General features: G+C 42.6%; 1 long non-coding RNA gene across 1 annotated transcript in view; it reads right to left on the bottom strand.

Annotated features, from left to right (window-relative positions):
* LOC132654645 (uncharacterized) overlaps window positions 1-19,198 on the bottom strand; it is a 336,065-nt gene that overhangs the window by 168,066 nt on the left and 148,801 nt on the right. The gene's annotated exons all lie outside the window — the stretch shown is intronic.

The following is a 19,198-nucleotide window of genomic DNA, read 5'->3' as shown; positions in this document are numbered from 1 at the left end:
CGTCCTAAGATGCTACTGGTCCACACGCCACTTAAGACATCAACTCAATGGAAGCATGGAGTTCTGTTCTCCATGTTTTCTAGGAGGCCAAGAGAAGAAAAAAAAATAGGTAAATGAAGTCAAAGCACAATTAACAGTTAAGAAACAAGAATGATTGATGGGACACTTTACCTCTTCTCTGGTCTTCAATTATAAAAACATTTCGTACAAGATTTAAAAGAAAGAAAAAGAAAAAGATCAAGAGGATTTCTATGGTGGATTTGCCTCATCTTTGATGTCCATCATTCCGAATAGTCTCTCAAAGCAACCCTCCATGAATGAAACTACGCCACTGAGCATGCCAAAGCTGCTCACTGAGATACATGTTTCATGGTGAAAAATAGTGGAAAGAGCCAAAGACCAAAAACTTAGTAGATTCTTTTTCATTGTTACTATGGTTACCAGCAGAGGCATCAAAAAATGAGTGTGCTCTGGAAACATCAAACAGGAGCACGAAGAGTATAAATAGCCACTGCTATTTTCAGCCAAGGAATAAGCAAGCCATCATTTCCTGACTTGTGGAGCTCCAGGGCTCCAGTTGCCTCACAGCATGGATGACTAGCTCCCAGGAGGCATCCTTCCTAGGAGGCAGGGGATGTAAGGCAATCATCACCCTGGTCTCTCTAACCTCAGACAGGGTCGATCCGCAGCTTAGGTCTTGTTTTCACAGCTCTACATGTAACAAGAAGGTAGGAAGTGGTACTTTGAACAGCTCTGTCATGCCTCAGTATTAAGGAAATCATGGCACGAACAGTTATCAAGGGCAGTGGGATGGGAGAAAGTTTGCTACAGTGTCATGCTTTACCATTTTAGTGTTCTTATATTTTTTTATCTCTATGAATGTTTTGCCAGAATGTAGGTGCACCATGTGTCCACAGGGGTTAGAAAAGGGCATTGGATCCCCAAGAGTAGGGTTACAGGTGCTTGTGAACCACCACGTGGGTGTTGGGAGCCAAATGTGAATCCTCTGATAGAAGTGTTCTAAAGCAGCTCTCCATCGCTCCAGCCCTGTGGTGTCAACTTGGCTCAACCTTGGGTCACCTGGGCCGAGAGTCTCAGTCAGCAGTTGTCAACATTGGGTTGCTCCATGGCTATGTTTGTGGCGGATTGTCTTAAGTAAGTTAACCTATTCGGGAAGACACAGCCCAGTGTGGGTGGCACCATTTTCTAGGTAGGGGAATCTTGAAATGTATAGGAGGGAGAAATCAAGCTTATCACAAGCAAGCAAATGAGCCTTTAAGCATCCATTTCTCCCTACTCTTGGCTGTGGGTGTGTGCAGCCAGCCAACTTAGGCTCCTGCCGTTGTGCACTTGACTTCTCCACAGTTACAGACTCTAACCAAGTATTTGAGGCTGAAATAAAACCCTTCCTCCTCTGCACTTCGTCAGGACATTTTATTCCAGCAACAGAAAAGAGGCTAGAACACACAGTGTGGGCTGAAGGCTCCAACACTGGTCACCTCCAACACTGACCAACATACTTTATTACAGCACATTTGACTAAAAAAGTGGTGCCACTGAAGTCTATTTAACAACACTGAGGGCATGGTGTTACAAGAATGACCAAACAAAGGGTTAACACTCCACCTAGACATATTGCTCTTTGTTATCTTCTGCCATTTTGGGCCCTACCCCCACCAAAAAAGAAAAACAAAAGAAGTCAGAAAGTTTAAGTTGACATTTCCTAGGGAGGAAATTAGCATTGTGAATGCAATTGCCAAAACCCAGTGCCTGGAGAAAGCTGTAAAGAGCAGTTCAGAGTTACTTAGTACAAAGGGAAAATAGGAAATGTAGGGACTTGATGGAAAACAGTTAAGATAAAAACACTACTGCTAGACTCACAATGGTTCAAAATGCTGAGAGCAAGCTGTGAGCCATGAATAGGACTCCAACCTCCTCCCATGCCCAAGGCTCTGGGAACATCAAGGAAGACAGGAAGGAAGTAATGTAAGAGGGGGGTCGCAGGGATGAGAGCTGTGCAATGCTCTCCTCTGGACATGGCATGGCTATTGCAGTGCTGAATCCACAGAAGTGTGTCTACCCTCACAGGATCCAGCCAGTTAACATTTCCAGCATAGATAGGGGAGGGGCTATCACAAGCCCCTCCTCCAGCTGAGGAGCACTGATGGCAACTGAGGGGAGGGGGACTCATTTGACTTTGAGGGTGTGGCCACTGGTTGATTGCTCAAACTCCAGTTGATGTCCCCCAAGTTCATGCACATATCTATGGACACCACTAACTTGACTCAGGCTTATAAATGACAGACACTGAGAGAAGAAAGTAGGCATGAAGCTGGCAAAGAGACCAACTGGAGGAGGGTCTGGAGTAAGTTGAAGGGGGTAGGTGATCAAGGTACGCCATCTACATGCTTTCTCCATCAAAGAATAAATAAAACTAGTATCTTCAGGGTGAGGTAGAGAAAGCAGAAGTAAGCAGCCGTGGGAAGTCCTGCTCAAAGAAGGGGCCTATCTGAGCTACCCCATGCTGCTTCTGACAGACAGGGTCAACTACAGCCACCAGTGTTCTCCTGGTGAAAGCTACAGAGCCAGAGGTCTGCGCAGAGCAACAGAGGCAATGGGAGCAGAGAGCAGGCTGGGGCCTGGCAGGGGCTCAGATTGAAGAGTGGACCCTTTCCCACCAGCGCTGTCTGGCCAAGTTGCTACATGAGAAACAGGAAACATGGGGAAGCTGACAGTGGACAAAGGTAAGCGAGGTGGATGGGTGACCATACCCTGTGAGAGCCTCCATCATAGGAGGTGCTATCTGAGGAAAGAGCCAGACCCTGACTCACAGACAAGGTGGTGACTCCCAGACAGGGAAATTCTGGCAGAGAATGGACATCGGAGGAGGACGTTGACGTAACGTGTCTCAGCTGCTGAGATTAGCTGTTGGTCCTGATCTGCAGAGACCAACAAAGAAGGCAGGATAAGGGGAGAAATAAGCCACATCATCCCAGTGAGGAAGACACGCTGACAAAGAACATAATAACCTCATATTTCAGGTTACTACTTATTTTATTAATTTATTCGTTTTATTTTGATTTTTAGTTTCCTATTTATATTTTGTCTTGTTATTACTGAAAACTTCGTCCTTAGATTGTTTTATTGTTATATATTGTTAGATTTTGGCTTGGCTCTTGCTGAAAAAAAAAAACTCTGATGGTCATGCTAGTCATTTTTTATGTCAATTTGATATAAGCTAAGAGTCATCTAGCAGGAGAAATCTTCAGCTGAGAAAATGCTTCCATCAGATGTGCCATGTCTGAGGTCATTTTCTTGTTTAATAATTGATGTGATAGGGCCCAGCCCACCACGGGCGCTTGTACACTTGGGCGGGTGATCCTAGGTTGTATAAGAAAGCAGGCTGAACAAGTCCTGGAAAACAAGCCAGTAAACAGTGTCCCTCATGCTTTAGGGTTCTTGCCTCTAGTTCTTGACCTTCCTCATTGATGGACAGTGCTTTGGAAAGCTGTCTTGGTCAGCGTTCTATTGTTGTGAAGGGTCACCATGACCACAGCAACTCTTATAACGGAAAACATTTAATGGCAGCTGGTTTATAGTTAGAGGTTTAGTTCATTACCATCATGGAGAAATGCATGGCAACACGCGGCAGACATGGTGCTGGGGAAGTACCTGAGAGTTCTACATCCGGATCCGGGAGCAGGAGGAAAGTGAGACTCTGGGCCTGTCTGAAACCTCAAAGCCCACCCACAGTGACGCACTTCCTCCAACAAAGCCACACCCACTGCAGCAAGGCCACACCTCCTAATGGTGCTCCCACCTGTGCGTCTGTGTAGGCCATTTTGTTCAAACCACCCTCTCCCCACCCAGCTGCTTTTGGTCACTGTGTTCATCACAGCAATAAAATGTGAACCAGAATAATCATTGTTCTTTGTCCACATTTGAAGATGGACATAAAGGACATAGCCAACCAAAGTTCAAGTAGGAAGGAAAACACGAGTTGATCTTATATTTATCCAAACTATTATTACCAAAGCCAGGAAGCAGCAGATGGTTTCCCAAGCACAGAGGAATAAAAGCAACACAAAGGGATTTATTCCTTCGTGCTTAAAACGTGAAAGGAACCAAGAGTTACGATGGCTCAGAAAATCATGGACATAGGAGTCTTTCTCCCAAAAACCTAAAAGAGGCTAGCAAGATTGCTCACTGGGTAAAGGAGCTTGCCACCAAATCCAAGGGCCTGAGTTCAATACCCGAGACCCACATAAGAAAGAAGAAAACCAATTCCTGAGATCTGTCCTATGACCTCCACACAAGCACCATGATATATGAGTCCCCTCTCTCAATAAAACCATAATAATAAAATCAAATTTAAAATAAAATAAATTTTGAAAATTTAATCCTAAATAATTAAATTCTAGCAAAGAAATACTTTAAAAATAAACAACATGGAAAGAAAGAGTACAGAAAATGGGCTGTTGGTTCATATTAGATTCACTTAAGGGGGTGTCAAGATGGCTTAGCAGGTAGAGGGGCCTGCCCACCAAACCTGGCATCTGAGTTGGATTCCTGGGACCTGCAGGGTGGAAGGAGAGAACTGCCTCCTCCAAGTTGTCCCCCCGACCTTCTCAAATGCACCATGGCTATCCTAAATTTAAAAAAAAAAAAAAATCTCATTTAAGCTTTTAATTCACAACTACAAAACTCAGCCTAGAATGGTAGGCTCCATTGATATCACTGGAAATTTACCTTTTTCTATTTAGACATTTTTAAGTATTTTTAGAAAATTAGCATTGCTTGATGGTCCCACCATTCACATCGTTTGTATGTTTGTGTGTGTCTGTGTTTGTCTGCATGTCTGTGTGCGTCTGTGTTTGCTTGTCTGTCTCTGTCGCATCTTCCTACCTCTTCACCCACTGAGCTGGTAATGAAGAGACATCTGGAATTATATTTACAAGCATAATTGGTACTTGGGATATTTTTTTTTCTTCCTTGCATGCCCCATTTGGCTGCATTTTTATTAAAAATTAACATATATGTTTATGAAATACGGTAGTCATTATTCTTTCAAAAAATGAAAAACAGGAATAATGTAAACAAAAATACAGCCTATATACAAAAGCCAGGGAAGAAAATATGTTTCCCTTAGCAACATGAAGCAGATATTTAAACGTAATCAGCATTCCATGAACACATAATTTAGCAATCAACAAATAACTGACAGTCAGCTTGTAAATTATTCATATTTTAATTTTTCATCTGTTTACTCTTCTCAAATATTTATTTATCCCTTCAACCAAATACATTCATTCAGTAGTCTAAAATTTTTAAAAGAAAAAGAAAACTTTGTATCAAGCTGAGTTTAAATGACACCTGAGCAACTGAGGTCCAACAGGATGAGGAGGGACCAAAGTTCCCAGGAAAAAGCCACATCCCTGTTAAACATTCCTCAAGATTATTGGCTGAAGAAACTCTGGAGAGTTGGAATGTTACAGGTCTAGGACAAAGCGGGGAAACAGCCCAATCTATATAAATGGTTCCAGTGCTACTTGCTTTATTGAACTCAATTTCTTCAAAACCTAATGTCCACTGCAAATATTATCTCATCCCTTACCAAGTAAATTTAGTCTTCTAAACCAGATCAGAAATGCTGGCCACTTCACGTTCCCTTCTCTGTCATTTATGACATCCAGCCATGGCTGCTTCTGACTCACCCTGGAGTAAGAACGAAAATGGGTCCTATGGACCCATCCCCACAGTCCTGATTGTCTAGTATCCAGACTGGCTCCTTATGCTGGCCGCTGTCCTCTTCCCCTTTAGATGTGTGTGTGTGTGTGTGTGTGTGTGTGTGTGTGTGTATGTATCTGTGTGTGTCTTTCTGTTTGTCTCTGTGTGTGTCTGCTTGTCTCTGTGTGTCTGTATGTGTCAGTATGTTCGTATGTGTCTATGTGTGTCTGTATGTTTGTGTGTGTCTGTGTTTGTCTGCATGTCTGTGTGCGTCTGTGTTTGCTTGTCTGTGTGTGTATCTGTGTGTATGTGTGTGTGAAAGAGAGAATTAGAGACAGGTACAGAGACAGAGAGACAGGGAGAGATATGGGACAACGGAAGTGAGAGGACACCTTTGTGATGTTGCTCATTCTCTCCTTGCACCTTTATATGGGTTCCAAGAATCCAACCCAGGACAGCAGGCTCCCACAGCAGGCACCTTGACCCTCTGAGCCATCTTGCTGCCCCCTCTCTCCTCCTGCTTCTGCTCATTCCTCTATTAGTTACTTTGCCCTTTGTAACAAAACAACTCACAGAAATAATTCGAATTTGCTCCCACTCACAGTTTGACAGTGCCAGGAGGTCTGCGTGTGATGAGGAGGCCAGAAGATGGGATTGGATCCGCTACAGCTGGAACTACAGGTGGCGAGGCTGCCTGATGTGGGTCTGAACCCCAGCATGCTCTAATGTTCTTCACCATGGAGCCATCTCTCCAGCCCACCCACGGTGAGTTCTTGACATGTGCATGGTAGGTCACACTGAAATGATAACGAATCTCTCATATGATCCAACAGTAAGTCAACAGACTATAGGAAGAGCTTTTGCAAGTCAATAGGAAGATCCATACATGCAAACAATCAGATAGATATATTAACACATGGTCAACCCCCAAATAAATACAATATACAGAAGATATGTAAAAGACTATGTAAAGGTTTTCATAATTAAAGAGAAAATTCTTTTTATACATTAAAAGTCTAAACTGGCAGGAAGTGTGAGGGAGGAGCAGAACTGAACAGCGCCAGGTGGGAAGTCTCTATCCTTGCCGGTTGGTTGAAGAGTGAATTGTGAATTCTTTTTAAGCAAAACTTGTGATCTCCATCACAGTGTCTTTCCTTGAAGTACGTAGTCTGGACTGGACAGAGCGTTTGGTAGTTAAAAGCACTTATTTTTGCAGAGGACCTGGGTTGAGTCCCCAGCACCTACACTGTGTAGCTCACAACTGTCTGTAACTCCAGTTCCAAAAGATCTGACTCCCTCGTCTGGCCGCTGTGAGCATACATTCCCAGCTTTGTACATTGACAGAAATAATTTTTAAAATAAATATTATAAGGATGCATGGTCTTTAACCCCATCATTCAAAAATATAGCGCACAGGAAAATTAAACAAGATCAGAGACTTCAGTTCTCCCTGTTCTTTACCAGAGAAAACAAACTTCTAAAGACCAGTTAATATTTAATTATGATATAATCCTTAAATACTATAACTACTACTATAAGAGACAATTAAAATATCTAAATGCATATTATGAATATATAAGAACATGACATTTTGATACATTACACCATGAAAAGAAGTACTACAGGAAAACTGATACAGCAATTCTAATTAATTTTATTAAGAAAAATATATATAATTTCTCAAATGAATTTTAAAATGCTTTAGTTTAATATTAATGATTTTTCTCCAGAACATGGGATTCAAGATAATGTTAATTAGAGTTTCTATGTCTGGCGTTTTTGTGAATATTATTTATTAAGTTTTAAAATTCTATAATAAAAAATAATGGTTTTCTGTCCCAGAGCAAGAGAAGGGGAGAGTTCTAATTTATGGACATGTACCACTAAATAAGTTTGCTCTCAAAAGATATTCTGCTTAAAACAGAAGGACTTTAAAACTACAAATGTACAGTGCTAAGTTTCACAGAACAACAATAACAAAACTCTAATTTGTTGTTGTTTTTTTTTTTAAATAACTAAGATGGTTCTCGTCTCAAAGATGAGATGAGACACTTTATTCTGGAACCAAATATGAGCAAGCACAGCAGGAACTCAAGATTCAAACAGTATGTCCCTCTGTGGAAGCAGTGTTGTGAATCTTTTAATAATAACAGAACAATAGCAAAAGTAATAAATCAAAATACTTTTAAAAATGCTTTGGTTGGGGGTGGCAGGAGAGATAGATCAGCAGCAAAGGGTAGTTACTGTTCTTCCAGAGGACCTGGATTCGGTTCCCAGCACCTAATGATGGCTTACAAGACTCTAACTCCAGTTCCAGGAAATCTGCTGGCTTTTTCTGACCCCCATGGTCACCAGGTAGTCATGCAGGCACTCACACAGACACGTAAGATAAAATAAATACATCTAAAATAATAGGTGGGAATGGCATGTAGATAGGTTACAGCAAAGCAGGAAACATTCCAACTCTCCACACGCAGAAGATCAATCAGTCAGCCTTGTAGAACAGTTAACACAAATGTGCTTTTCTCCACCTGGGAAACCCTGTTCACAAATCCAAACCAATCATAGAAGTTTAAGACAGATTTGAAGTTTCTTTCATGGAGGCAGATGTTTGTCTTCCCTGAATAGTAAAAGAAAACTAAACAGGTCTAAAATATATTGAAAATATTGAAATGTAGATATAGAGAGATTTTAATCCAGAACATGGCTACTCTAGCTAAAATACAGATACGCACTTAGAACATACCTTTAATCACTCTGTCTTGAATACAGACTCACCCTTAAGTACACCCCTTTAATACCAAACAATGAAGGTAAAGTTAGTTTGTGGAAGAAAGCACCCATGTTTGAAAGAAATGTCTACTTGAGATGCATACAAAGTAATGAATCAGAAAAAGATTTGAAAGAATAAACTATGCCCAACTCTCACAAGAAAAGAGAGAAAATAGAGGCTACTTAAGGAGACCAGCACAGAGACAGAGAGGCAGAGGAGGAAGTTTTACCAGGACATAGGTACAGAGACAGGTTGCAGAGAGAGAACGAGCTAGACACAACAGGCCAAAGAATGAGAATAAGCCAGAAGAATAGTGGTGTTAGTTTGTGGCCAAGCAGAGCAGGTCAGTCAGAATCTGAGAGAAGCCAGTTTGACTCAGTCACTCAGCTTTTGACTCAGTTTGACTGGAAGAGGAGTCCAGTTAGTGTAACCCTTGTATGTGTGCATAGACATGAAACCATCCACTGGGAAGCAACCCGTGGCCACACTCCCAAAAAAAAAAAGGACTCTGTCCCCAGTAGCCATCAACTGTCAGTTGATAAACAATAATTACATATTTATCAAGTACAGCATCATGTTTTGATATATGTTGTAAAATATTTGAATTAGGCCAATTACTATTTCTTATGCCTACTCTCCCATACACCTTTTCTTTTCTTACAAATTTGGCATGTTCCTTTTTCTCTAAGCTCTAGCAATATTTATTCTACAGCTAGAAAGCTCTCAAATCTATTTTCTGCAAGGAGCTTCATTGTTCATTGTTTTATATAACATCTATTTAACTTCCATTTATGATGATCTAACCCCAGGAGAGTGGGGAAAAAAAGAAACTATGTGTCAAATGGTATAGGACATTTTTCAATGGGTTATTATTGTGGTTTTCTCCTCAAGGAGAAATTACAATAAAAATTATATAACTGTGTGTGTGTGTTAGATATTAAGTGCATTTTAGTTTGAACTATGCAATAAATCAGTGAGACCTGGCTAGGTATATGTTTTTACTTTTTATTGTAAGTGGAGGGCCCAGTAATCCTATTTTGTTCTTTTTCCTAGCACAATTATTAATGGCCCTCATTTCCACTCCTAGAAAGCTCTTGTTTTGAAAAATAAATTATGTGGTCATTCTAATCATTTAACTTTTGTCCTCTTATAAAAGCAAAAAGTTGAGAATAAGTGGGTCATGTGCCTCTGAGGGTGTAAGCTATTGAGAAGTGATTCTTCACCCCAGATGGTACAACCTTGGGGAAAATGAAGCAATGCAAATCTGGCCCTGCTAGGTGTGTAATGAAACAGGTAGTGTGAGGCCAAATGGGATTGCTGCACCGGATGAATACACTCACACTTCCTTGGTCTCTTTAAATGACCTTATTCGTCATCAGAGAATGGACCTGCTCTCTGTGGCGTCCACCTGGTCCACTGAAGCTTGTCTTCCTTTAGTGTTAACATCACCAACAGGTGAGACACGTTTTCTCTCCGTAAACTTTGCGAAGGCTCATGGAAAATTAAGTATACAGTCAGTAAACTCTGTGAGTCTGTCCAGGAAACAGACTTCAACAGCCTTCCTTAAGGATACTCTAACTTTTTTCCGATCAGATATTTTTTAAATCTAAGAACTTTTCCATTTATATGAAAGAGAAACTTCCCAAGATTCTCTAAATTTGTTTTTGTTTTGTTTTGTTTTTATATACTTAATATTCAGACTCTGTGACCTGGATGAAATATTCTGACTTATCCTATTAATGGAAATTCATTTGTTTAAAATAATTTGTCCAAATTAATTTCTTAATTTTTATTGCTGTTTTAATGAGACAGAAGAGAAAGGTAGTAAGGGAAAGACATGCCACATGAATGCTTATGCTATCATGCACACATGCACACTCATGTACACACACACACACACACACACACACACACACACAGCTTGTATATGCAATGCTAGAAAAGGACCTGAAGCTTGTACATTTTTATTCAGCACTAGGAGACCTAAATCTGCCCAGCATTGGGATCTGGGTGCCATGAAGCACTTAAGTCCAATAGTGCCCAAGTATTTAGGCAAAGATTAGGAGGAGATGGACAGATTTTTTTAATTTGCTAGCAGTAGTCTTTTTAATAATATGGAAATATTCTGGTGAATGATTCAGAATGAAAAATGTGCTGGTTAGTTTTGCCAGTTTGACTAAACTAGAGCCATCTGGGAAAAGGGAGCCTTGGCTGAGGAATTGCCTCCATCAGCTTTGCCTGTGGGCAAGTGTGGGGGGCATCTTCTTGATCGATGATTGGTGTGGAAGGCCCCCATCGCTGTAGGAGGTCCCACTCCTGGGCAGGTAGTTCTGGGTTGTATAAAAAAGCAGACTGAGCAAGCCAGGGGGAGTAAGCCAGTAAATAGCACTCCTCCATGGCCTCTGCTTCAGTTCACACCTGTTGAGTTCCTGCCCTGACTTCTCTCAATGAGCAGCTGTAATCAAGACACATAAGCAAATAAACCCTTCGCCAAGTAGTTTTTGGGTCATGGTATTTCTCAAAGTAATGGAAACCAACTGTGGCAGACGAGGTTGTGGTAAATTTAAAAAGTATGCCTAGTAAATGTTTACTATTAGTCTATAATTATTAAGGCAGTATTGTCTAACCCACTATCAATCAACTAAAGAAACAGACACTTGTATTTTCTAATAGCCCTTATCTGGGGCATTGCAGATATTAACCCTCTAAACTAACTTTACCTCCCAATCCCAGTCTTGAGCTACCTTTCATCCATGGTCCCAAAATACTTAGTAATGTCCTCCATCTCCTCCATCCACATGGATCTGGCCATTTGCTCCTTTCCCATGCTAACCCATGTCAGTCCATTTCCTTCTCCCTCCATCCTGTCTCCGCCTCCTCTCCTCACTGACCCTCAACTGCAGTCTGTAAACAGCCAAATTTCACCTCCCTTCCTTCTGCCAAATTCCAAGCTTCATCATTTATTTATTAAGCAATCAGCTTTAAATTAAGTGGAGCATGGTTTACACAACAAGGACAGGTATACGTGAGAATGTGCTCCTCTGAGCAGGGACAAGATCTTGGGCAACAGTGGTTAACATTAAAATCCTTAGCTCCAGGCCAACCCCCAACAGATGACGATATTTCTGGGAGATACATATTTTCTTCAGCTCATAAATCTCCCATTCTTTCTCAAAACATTCCATCTAATCAAACAGAAGGAGGCCTACTCCTGCAGGAACCTTACCCCCAAATAAAACCCAGGTCACTGGGTTTCAGCTCATCATCCTCATCCAAGTTCATCCATGATCCTCCTCCCGTGAAATCATTTTACACTATACAAATTTGTTGGAAAATGTAACATGACCTTCTCCCCTCCCTTTTCCTCCATTCCCTCCCTTTCTCACCCACATACACAAGAAACCTCTCCCCCCTCAATGGCCCTGTTGATCCCATCAAGAACTCAAAGTGCTTCTGCTGTGCTTGCTTTGCTCCCCAGAGCTCATTTTTAATTCAAGGTGGCTCCTTCTCTCTTGGAATAAAAGGGGGGTGGAGTCCTTTTAACCTTCAACATTCCTGTTTCTAGAATCCCTTCCCCCAAATCTTTGAGCCTTGACACCATTGGCTACCCGCAGCATGCGTACCTCTTTGTCCGCTCGTGTCCATGAGACATGGAAAATTGGAAGAATCAGCTCTGCTGCACTTAGATATGGAAGATCATGAATATGTTCCTATGTGTTTAAACCAATATCTAACTTCGAAGTGGTACATGGGCACCCTAGGAGATGACAAGCAACCTGTCTTAGTTGGGGTTTTTTGTTTATTTATTGATTTATTCACTTTACATCCTGATTGCAGCCCCCGACCCCGTGGGTGGTTATGGTTATGAAGAGACACCATGACCCCAGCAACTCTATAAACATTTCACTAGGGCTGCCTTTCATTTCAGAGGTTTAGTCCATTAGTGTCAAAGCAGGAAACATGGTAGCAATGCAGGAAGACCTGGTGCTGGACAGGTAGCTGAGAGTTCTATATCTAGATCCCCAGGCAGCAGGAAGGGAATGCCACACTGATCCTGGCTTGGACATCTGAGACCTCAAAGCCAGCCTCAGTGGCACACTTCCTCCAACAAAGGTCACACCTCCAAATAGTACCATTCCCTGGGGTCCTATGGGGGTCATTTTTATTCAAATCTCCACATAACCCAAAAAGAACTCTTTAGTCTGCTGACATGGCGAAGTAGTCATTATACACCCCAACACCCCCCCATCTAAGACCATTAGCAATAGTGCTTCCATTAATCACAAGGCCACCAACAATGAAACCACTCTGACATCAGCAGGTGTGAAATACCAAGTAGATGGAACCAAGCAGCCCTTCTACTGAAAGGACTGAAGTTCCATGACCTGTTATATGGAAGACAAGCTCCTGAGAAGCTCATTGGTGTTACAACCCTTGGACAGCCTGGGATCCAGTGCTGGAATCATTGCTAGGGAGGGCCACACTGTGATCGTCACTCTCACTGCTTATGCACACAGATGATTCTTACCATACCCTTGCTCCGTGGTCTAGGGAGGCTGGTTTAAGGCTAAGAGATGGAGGTGTGGTGTGCTCACTAGAGGTCACTGCTTTTGTTTCTAATTCTGCTGAGCTACTGGGCAGGTACTGACAACTTAACACCCTCAAATTAACAGTAATATTTTTAATGTGTGAGTTTAGTTACTTTTAACTTTGAGAGCCACCTACACACACCTGTTAAAGCTGTGGGCGATTGGAGGACATTTGGTGACAGTCCCCAGGATAAAAGGAACCTAGGAGAAGTTTGAGAGTTCTGAGGTCCTCTTGGGGGATTTGCAAAGTCTACAAAGTGTTTCATCCACATGCCTTCCCTCTGTTTTAAATATCAAAAGAAGCGGAGGTAAAGCAAAGGGATGATTTAAATTTCCAGAAGGAAGCATGAATGTGTGGACCTTTGGACCTTTGGGAAAAAGAGCAAAGCATGTATATTAACAGTGAAGAGATAAAAAAGCCCCAGGACTGTATTCCCAGCTAGAAGGCCGGTCCGTCTAGTAACTACATGTAGAATGTGGATGGTGGACACACTATATCCCATGCGCTCATCATGATATGAAGTTTCTCAGGCTGCACTGCCACTTAGCTTTGTCAATTATCCCCACACAGAACAGTTACAGACCACAAGAAGGATTCTGTCAAGACCCAGCTTGGAGAACCAATCAACTTACTGGGTGACTTGTGATAGGTGCGTTACCTACAGAGGCCTGGGTGGTGACAGAAATCCAGTGACACTGGAGTTGCCTGCACAGTTTGTAGGCAGTTACACCACAGACAGTCTGCCTTCCACCAGCAGTGGTTTTCCACTTACAGAGCCTCTGAGTTTCCTGTGAGTTTCCTGAGCCTTCTAAGCCTCCCTCCTGGCCCCACTAGGAAACAGCTATACAACGGTCTCCACAATCACCCCACAAAGCTCATTGGGAAGGCTCACTGTGTGTTGTTCTTGCTTCCACTTTAGCCTCAGCCTTTCCTGCCACAGGCAGATGCGGATGCTCACCTGCTTTGGAGTGACACTCACATTTGGAAGTGACACCCACAGATCTGACGAAACACAGTCTTTGTTGCCCCATCTTTCCCTTTTCTGGTTATGTAAGAGCAGTCATTAGGGTGTGGCAGTGTGGCAGGCAGATTTTTATTTTGAGCCTGTTTATGATACCACAACAAAGCACGTTTAGGAAAGAGCAAGCTCTGCCCTTTGATCATTCCCTAGAATAGTGCTGCACAGTCTGATCACCCTTGGAATGCTGGCTAGCAGCAAGCCACAGTTTCCAGCTGCTCCTCCCTTGCAGCACTAAGCAGTGGCCATCCAACAGTGTGTTGTTTGGCTGAGCCACAAAGTTGGGTATGTTAGGCACTGTGAAGGAGAATGTCACCCATATTCTCAGGCATTTGAACACTTGGTATCTAGTTAGTGGTACTGCTTGGAAGGAATGGGGGTGACTGTGGTGGTTTGAATAGCAATGACCCCCACAGAGTCATGTGTTGAGTACTTTGCCCTTAGGGAGCGACACTATTTGGAGGTGTGGCCTTGTTGGAGAAAGTATGTCACTATGGGTGTGGTCCTGAGGTCTCCTATGATCAAGCTAAACCCTGGGTGGCACATGATCTCCTTCTACTATCTGTGGGTCAAGATGTAGCACTCTCAGCTCCCTCTCTCCATCCTCATGTCTGCCTGCATGCTGCCATGCTTCTTACCATGATGATCATGGACTAAACCTCTGACACTGTAAGCCAGCCCCAAGTAGAAGTTTTACTTTGTAAGAGTTGCCTTGGTCATAGTGTCTCTTCACAGCAAAGGAATCCCAAACTAACACAGTAGTCTTGCTGGAGAAGGTTCGGTGGATGGATTTTGGGAGTTTAAATGCTAGCGTCATCCCCAGTTCACTGTTTCTGCTTCCTGTTTGTTCAAGATGTAAGCTCTTGGCTTCAGCCCTAGCTTCCATGCCTGCAGCCTACTGCCTTCACTCTGCCATTATGGACTCTAACCATGTAGCAAACCCAAATAAACTCATTCTCCACATGTCGCCTTGGTCATGGTATTATAGCACAGCAACGGAAGAGTAAATGATGCAGGAGCCTAGAACTGTTCCAGTGTCTCTAGATTATTCATTTCTAAGATCGAGAACCATGAAACTAACCATAGAAGATGCTTCTATGCCACTGCGCCTACCATGACAACCCTTCAGGGCACCTTATGTGATTTCAACGTCACATAACCTGGTAGCAGTACACCCAGCCAGAGGTAAATCACCAGGACATTATTACAGTGAAGGTCTGCTCCATACCAATCTAATATCAGTCTTCTCCCCAGAATGGACCCAAACCAGAGATGGCTCTGCATCACCTAGGTGCAAGGCAAATGCAGGCCTGCCTGAGCACAAACTAAAATCCCATGCCCTGTCTGGAGGATCTCAGGAAAAGAAATCAAATGGCCATGTGTTGGTTTGCCTATGACATCTCCTGGGACCACTTTAAACAAAAAGTGCTTTAAAAATCAAAGTCACAATAGAGGAAGGGGCCTTATAAAGAGTCTTCCTAGTGTCCATCTAGGATTCAACACTCAGCAAAAATGCACTTGAGGTATGAAGGTAGAATAAAGACAAAGAAAACCAGTACTAGAATCAAGTCACACTTATGGCCGAACAAAGGCTGCTCGCCAGTACAGAAGAAATGATCCCATTTGGAAGCTTGTAGATCAAGGAAAGAACAGAGAACAACAGAAAATGAAATATATGTGTCAGCCTAAATGCAGATGGTTGGTAGAAAATAAGAGTGAGAAGCAATAATTGTGTTTCTTGTGCTCTCAAGACAATTGTGATCTGCAACACATTTTATTGAAGCTTAAATGTAGTGAAACTGCAAGGAAGACTTGACGGTTCCTAGTAACAGACTTCAACAAATCAAGATTTCACATTGTAATCTCTAGAAGAAGTACAGAAATTATCTGTAATGTATATGAAAAAGAATCAATAGGCATTACAACAAAAAGAGAAAGTTACATAAAGTTCTGTGTATTTACACACATGTACATGTGTGTGCATACATATGTGTATGTGTGCATGGGTGTGTGCCTGCACATGCATTCACACATGCAGGAAAGGATTCTGGTGAGGTTTCAGTTAATCTTGGTTTTATCTCAAATAATATCTGTAGACAAGAATGTGCTACCCATAAAGCCCTGAGCTAAAGAAGGTGTGATTCAGTAATTACACACTCTGCCAAGTCGTTTTTCAAAGACAGCTAGAAGTGAGGATGATTCTAAAATATGCAAGAACTCAGGAAGTCCCACATCTATGAGCCCCTCACGAAAAATGATATTAGGATAATATATATGTATATACATATATAGTGGTGATAAATCACAATGAGGAGATGAAATGAAGATGCCAAAGTGAAATTCTGATGACAGGTTTAAAAATAGAAACTGACAAGCACGGAAACCAGTCTTAGAAAGCATAGCATTAAAACATCAGATAACTTAAAAGTTAGATACACCGAGGGCCACAGAGTGTGTTTAATTGTGTTTTTACCTTTTATTATGCAGAATTCCAAAGATGCATGTCAAAGTCAAATCATGCAGTTCAAACATCATCTGAATTGTACATGAATAAGAATCTTTTGACACTAATGTATACCTACCATCATATAACAAGATAGCCATTTTAAATGGATTTATGTTGGATTGTTCAAAGCAGTTCTTTAAAACTTCTATCTAGGTACATCCTTAGTTGCTGTTTGTAACAAGTAGAGAGACAATTGAGTGGTTTTAATCAAAATCTATTGTTGCCTCTGGTTTTCTTTGTATTTCTAGAAAATGGAATTTGGCTCAATTTGTATCTCTGGGCAATAAATATTTTCTGAGGAGCAAGTAGCACTTTAAAAATAATAATAATAATAAAAAAATTTGGTCTTGGTGTATTGGCCAACATCTTTAATCCCCTGCACCCTGGAGGCAGAAACAGGCAGATCCCTGGGAGTTTGAGGCCAGCCTGATTTGCATAATGAGTTGAGGTCAGCCAGGGCTATATAGTGATATCCAGTCTCAAAAAATAAAATAAGAAAAAAATTAAAAGAAATAATAATAAAAATGAGACATTTTATGAACCAAGCCAAACCAACCAACCAAAGACATTTGCATAGTTCCCAGGAAGGCGGCCTTGAGGCAGCTTGCACGTCAGCAGGAGAAAAGCAAACCACAGGAGGACTTAAGAAAGACAGCAGCCACAGTCCGCTACAGGATAAAAACAGATAAACAAGGGAAAGGCGAGCTCTAGTGTTTTCAGAGCACAAAAATCTGGAGCAATATATAAATACTAATTTCCTAAAAATGGCAATGTGATCTGTACCCCGGAGGAGGAGGGGCGGAAGTGGCCCTGTCCATCCTGGAAGCATAGGTCTCACAGCTGTAGGGCACTGGCTTCACTGTTTACCCTGCAGGTAAACAGCCAGGAGGCCTTTTCAAGTATAGTGAATTCTTGTCAGAATCAGGACCAGGACGTTCAAGAGATAGGACGCCGGACAGTTAAAAAAAAAAAAAAAAGTGTAAGAAGTTACCGTATTAGTTCTCTTCCAAAAGAGTTGATCTTGGCTTTTGTCTCATGCCCTTTGAACAATCTGTGCTACTTTGGGGTGGGGGGGACGTTCAGCCACTTGGTTACCTCAGATCCACACCAGCAAGCAGCGTTTTCATCCGCCGCCAGTGGGAGTGTGAACTGGCATGAGGCCTCTGCAGAACCACGTGGTGGTGTCTGATGAAGCTGCAGTACACCCACACTCCAACCCAGAAAATCCGTTCCAGCCCCTGTCCCCAAAAGACCCGGAGATGCCTAAGTTCACAGAATCTTGCGTAAGTGTACTCATGGTAGCTTTGTTCATCCTTAACTAGAACTGGGGAACAAAATCAAGCGCGCCCAACGGGAGGACACTACACCTATTTGGTGGAATGCCACCCAGTCATTCGAAGGGATGAGCCCTCCCAAGTATCCCTAGAGCAAGAGCCGAACCTTAAGAAAAGCACACGCTATTTAACTTCCGGTATGCAAAACCCTGTCCTAGCACGGTGAGTCTATGGCTAGAAATGTCGTAAGAGAAGCATATCTTGGAGGTCACTCTTTGACAAAAGAGCAGCATGAAGGGATGTAAGTACAGTCTTCGTGCAAAAGTGAGATTTTTAACTGTGCACTTAAAATCTCCGCATTCTAGCTGAATAAGTTAGACACCACGAACCTAGTGCCGGGTTAAAAGAAAGGTCACCTGTGCCCCACGTCAAAAGAGCACGGTGCCAGCTTCTCTCCTCATCTCTCTTGCTGCCCCCGTGAACCTGCCCTGCCAGATGCTTGGGTTTCTGGGAGCCTGGGAGCTCCTGGATTGCTGCATGGAAAGAAGGGGGCGGCTGACCTCATTTCATTACTTGGGTGGAGTGGCATCCATACTGCTCCTTAAAACAGCGCAAATGTAAACGGGGTGTAAACTGCCTTCACATCTCATTTAGGGAACAGATGAGCCGCGAAATGCATTTCACAGGCACAAGTGCTGCAGGGGTATGCTTAGCGAGAGAGCGCAGTCTCGCCGTGCGGTGTCGGTGTCGAACATTTGTTCCTCTTCCCTCGGGATGCAGGATTATTTCTGCGGATGAACGCTGGCCGAGTGGGAGGGGAAGGAGGCAGGGTGTGAGTGTGGGAGGAAGACCGGAGCTGCTTCTCCGGTCCTTCAGACTCTCTCCTTTCTCTGTGCGACCAACTCCTACGCATCCGACAACGACCGGCTTAGCTTTCACCTGCCTGTGTGGCACTCATGCTCCCTGACCCCATTCCTCTCGCCTCTACACACATTTCTCATGATTTGGTTTGTCGTGGCCGGCTCTGGAGCCCAATGCTTGATCTTGGTAGTTGCTCAGTTAATCGTGTGTCCCAAATGTGTATGTGTGTATTTGTGTGGTGTATGAACCCCTTTGTGTACAGTTACATACCCATGTACACACATTTAGAAGCTAGAGAAGGCTGTCAAGTGTCTTCCTGTGCCCTACCTTATTTTTTGGGACAAGGTCTCTCGCTGAACTATAAGCCTGCTGTCCGGACTGATCTGGTTGGCCATTGAGTCCCTGGAATCTGCCTGCCTCTTTCCCACCACACTTAGGTTACAGACATG

This window comes from Meriones unguiculatus, chromosome 6 (genome assembly GCF_030254825.1).
Source record: "Meriones unguiculatus strain TT.TT164.6M chromosome 6, Bangor_MerUng_6.1, whole genome shotgun sequence".
Taxonomy (NCBI): Eukaryota; Metazoa; Chordata; class Mammalia; order Rodentia; family Muridae; genus Meriones; species Meriones unguiculatus.
The sequence above is the reverse complement of the archived record's forward strand: the minus strand, read 5'-3'. Positions and strand labels throughout refer to the sequence as shown.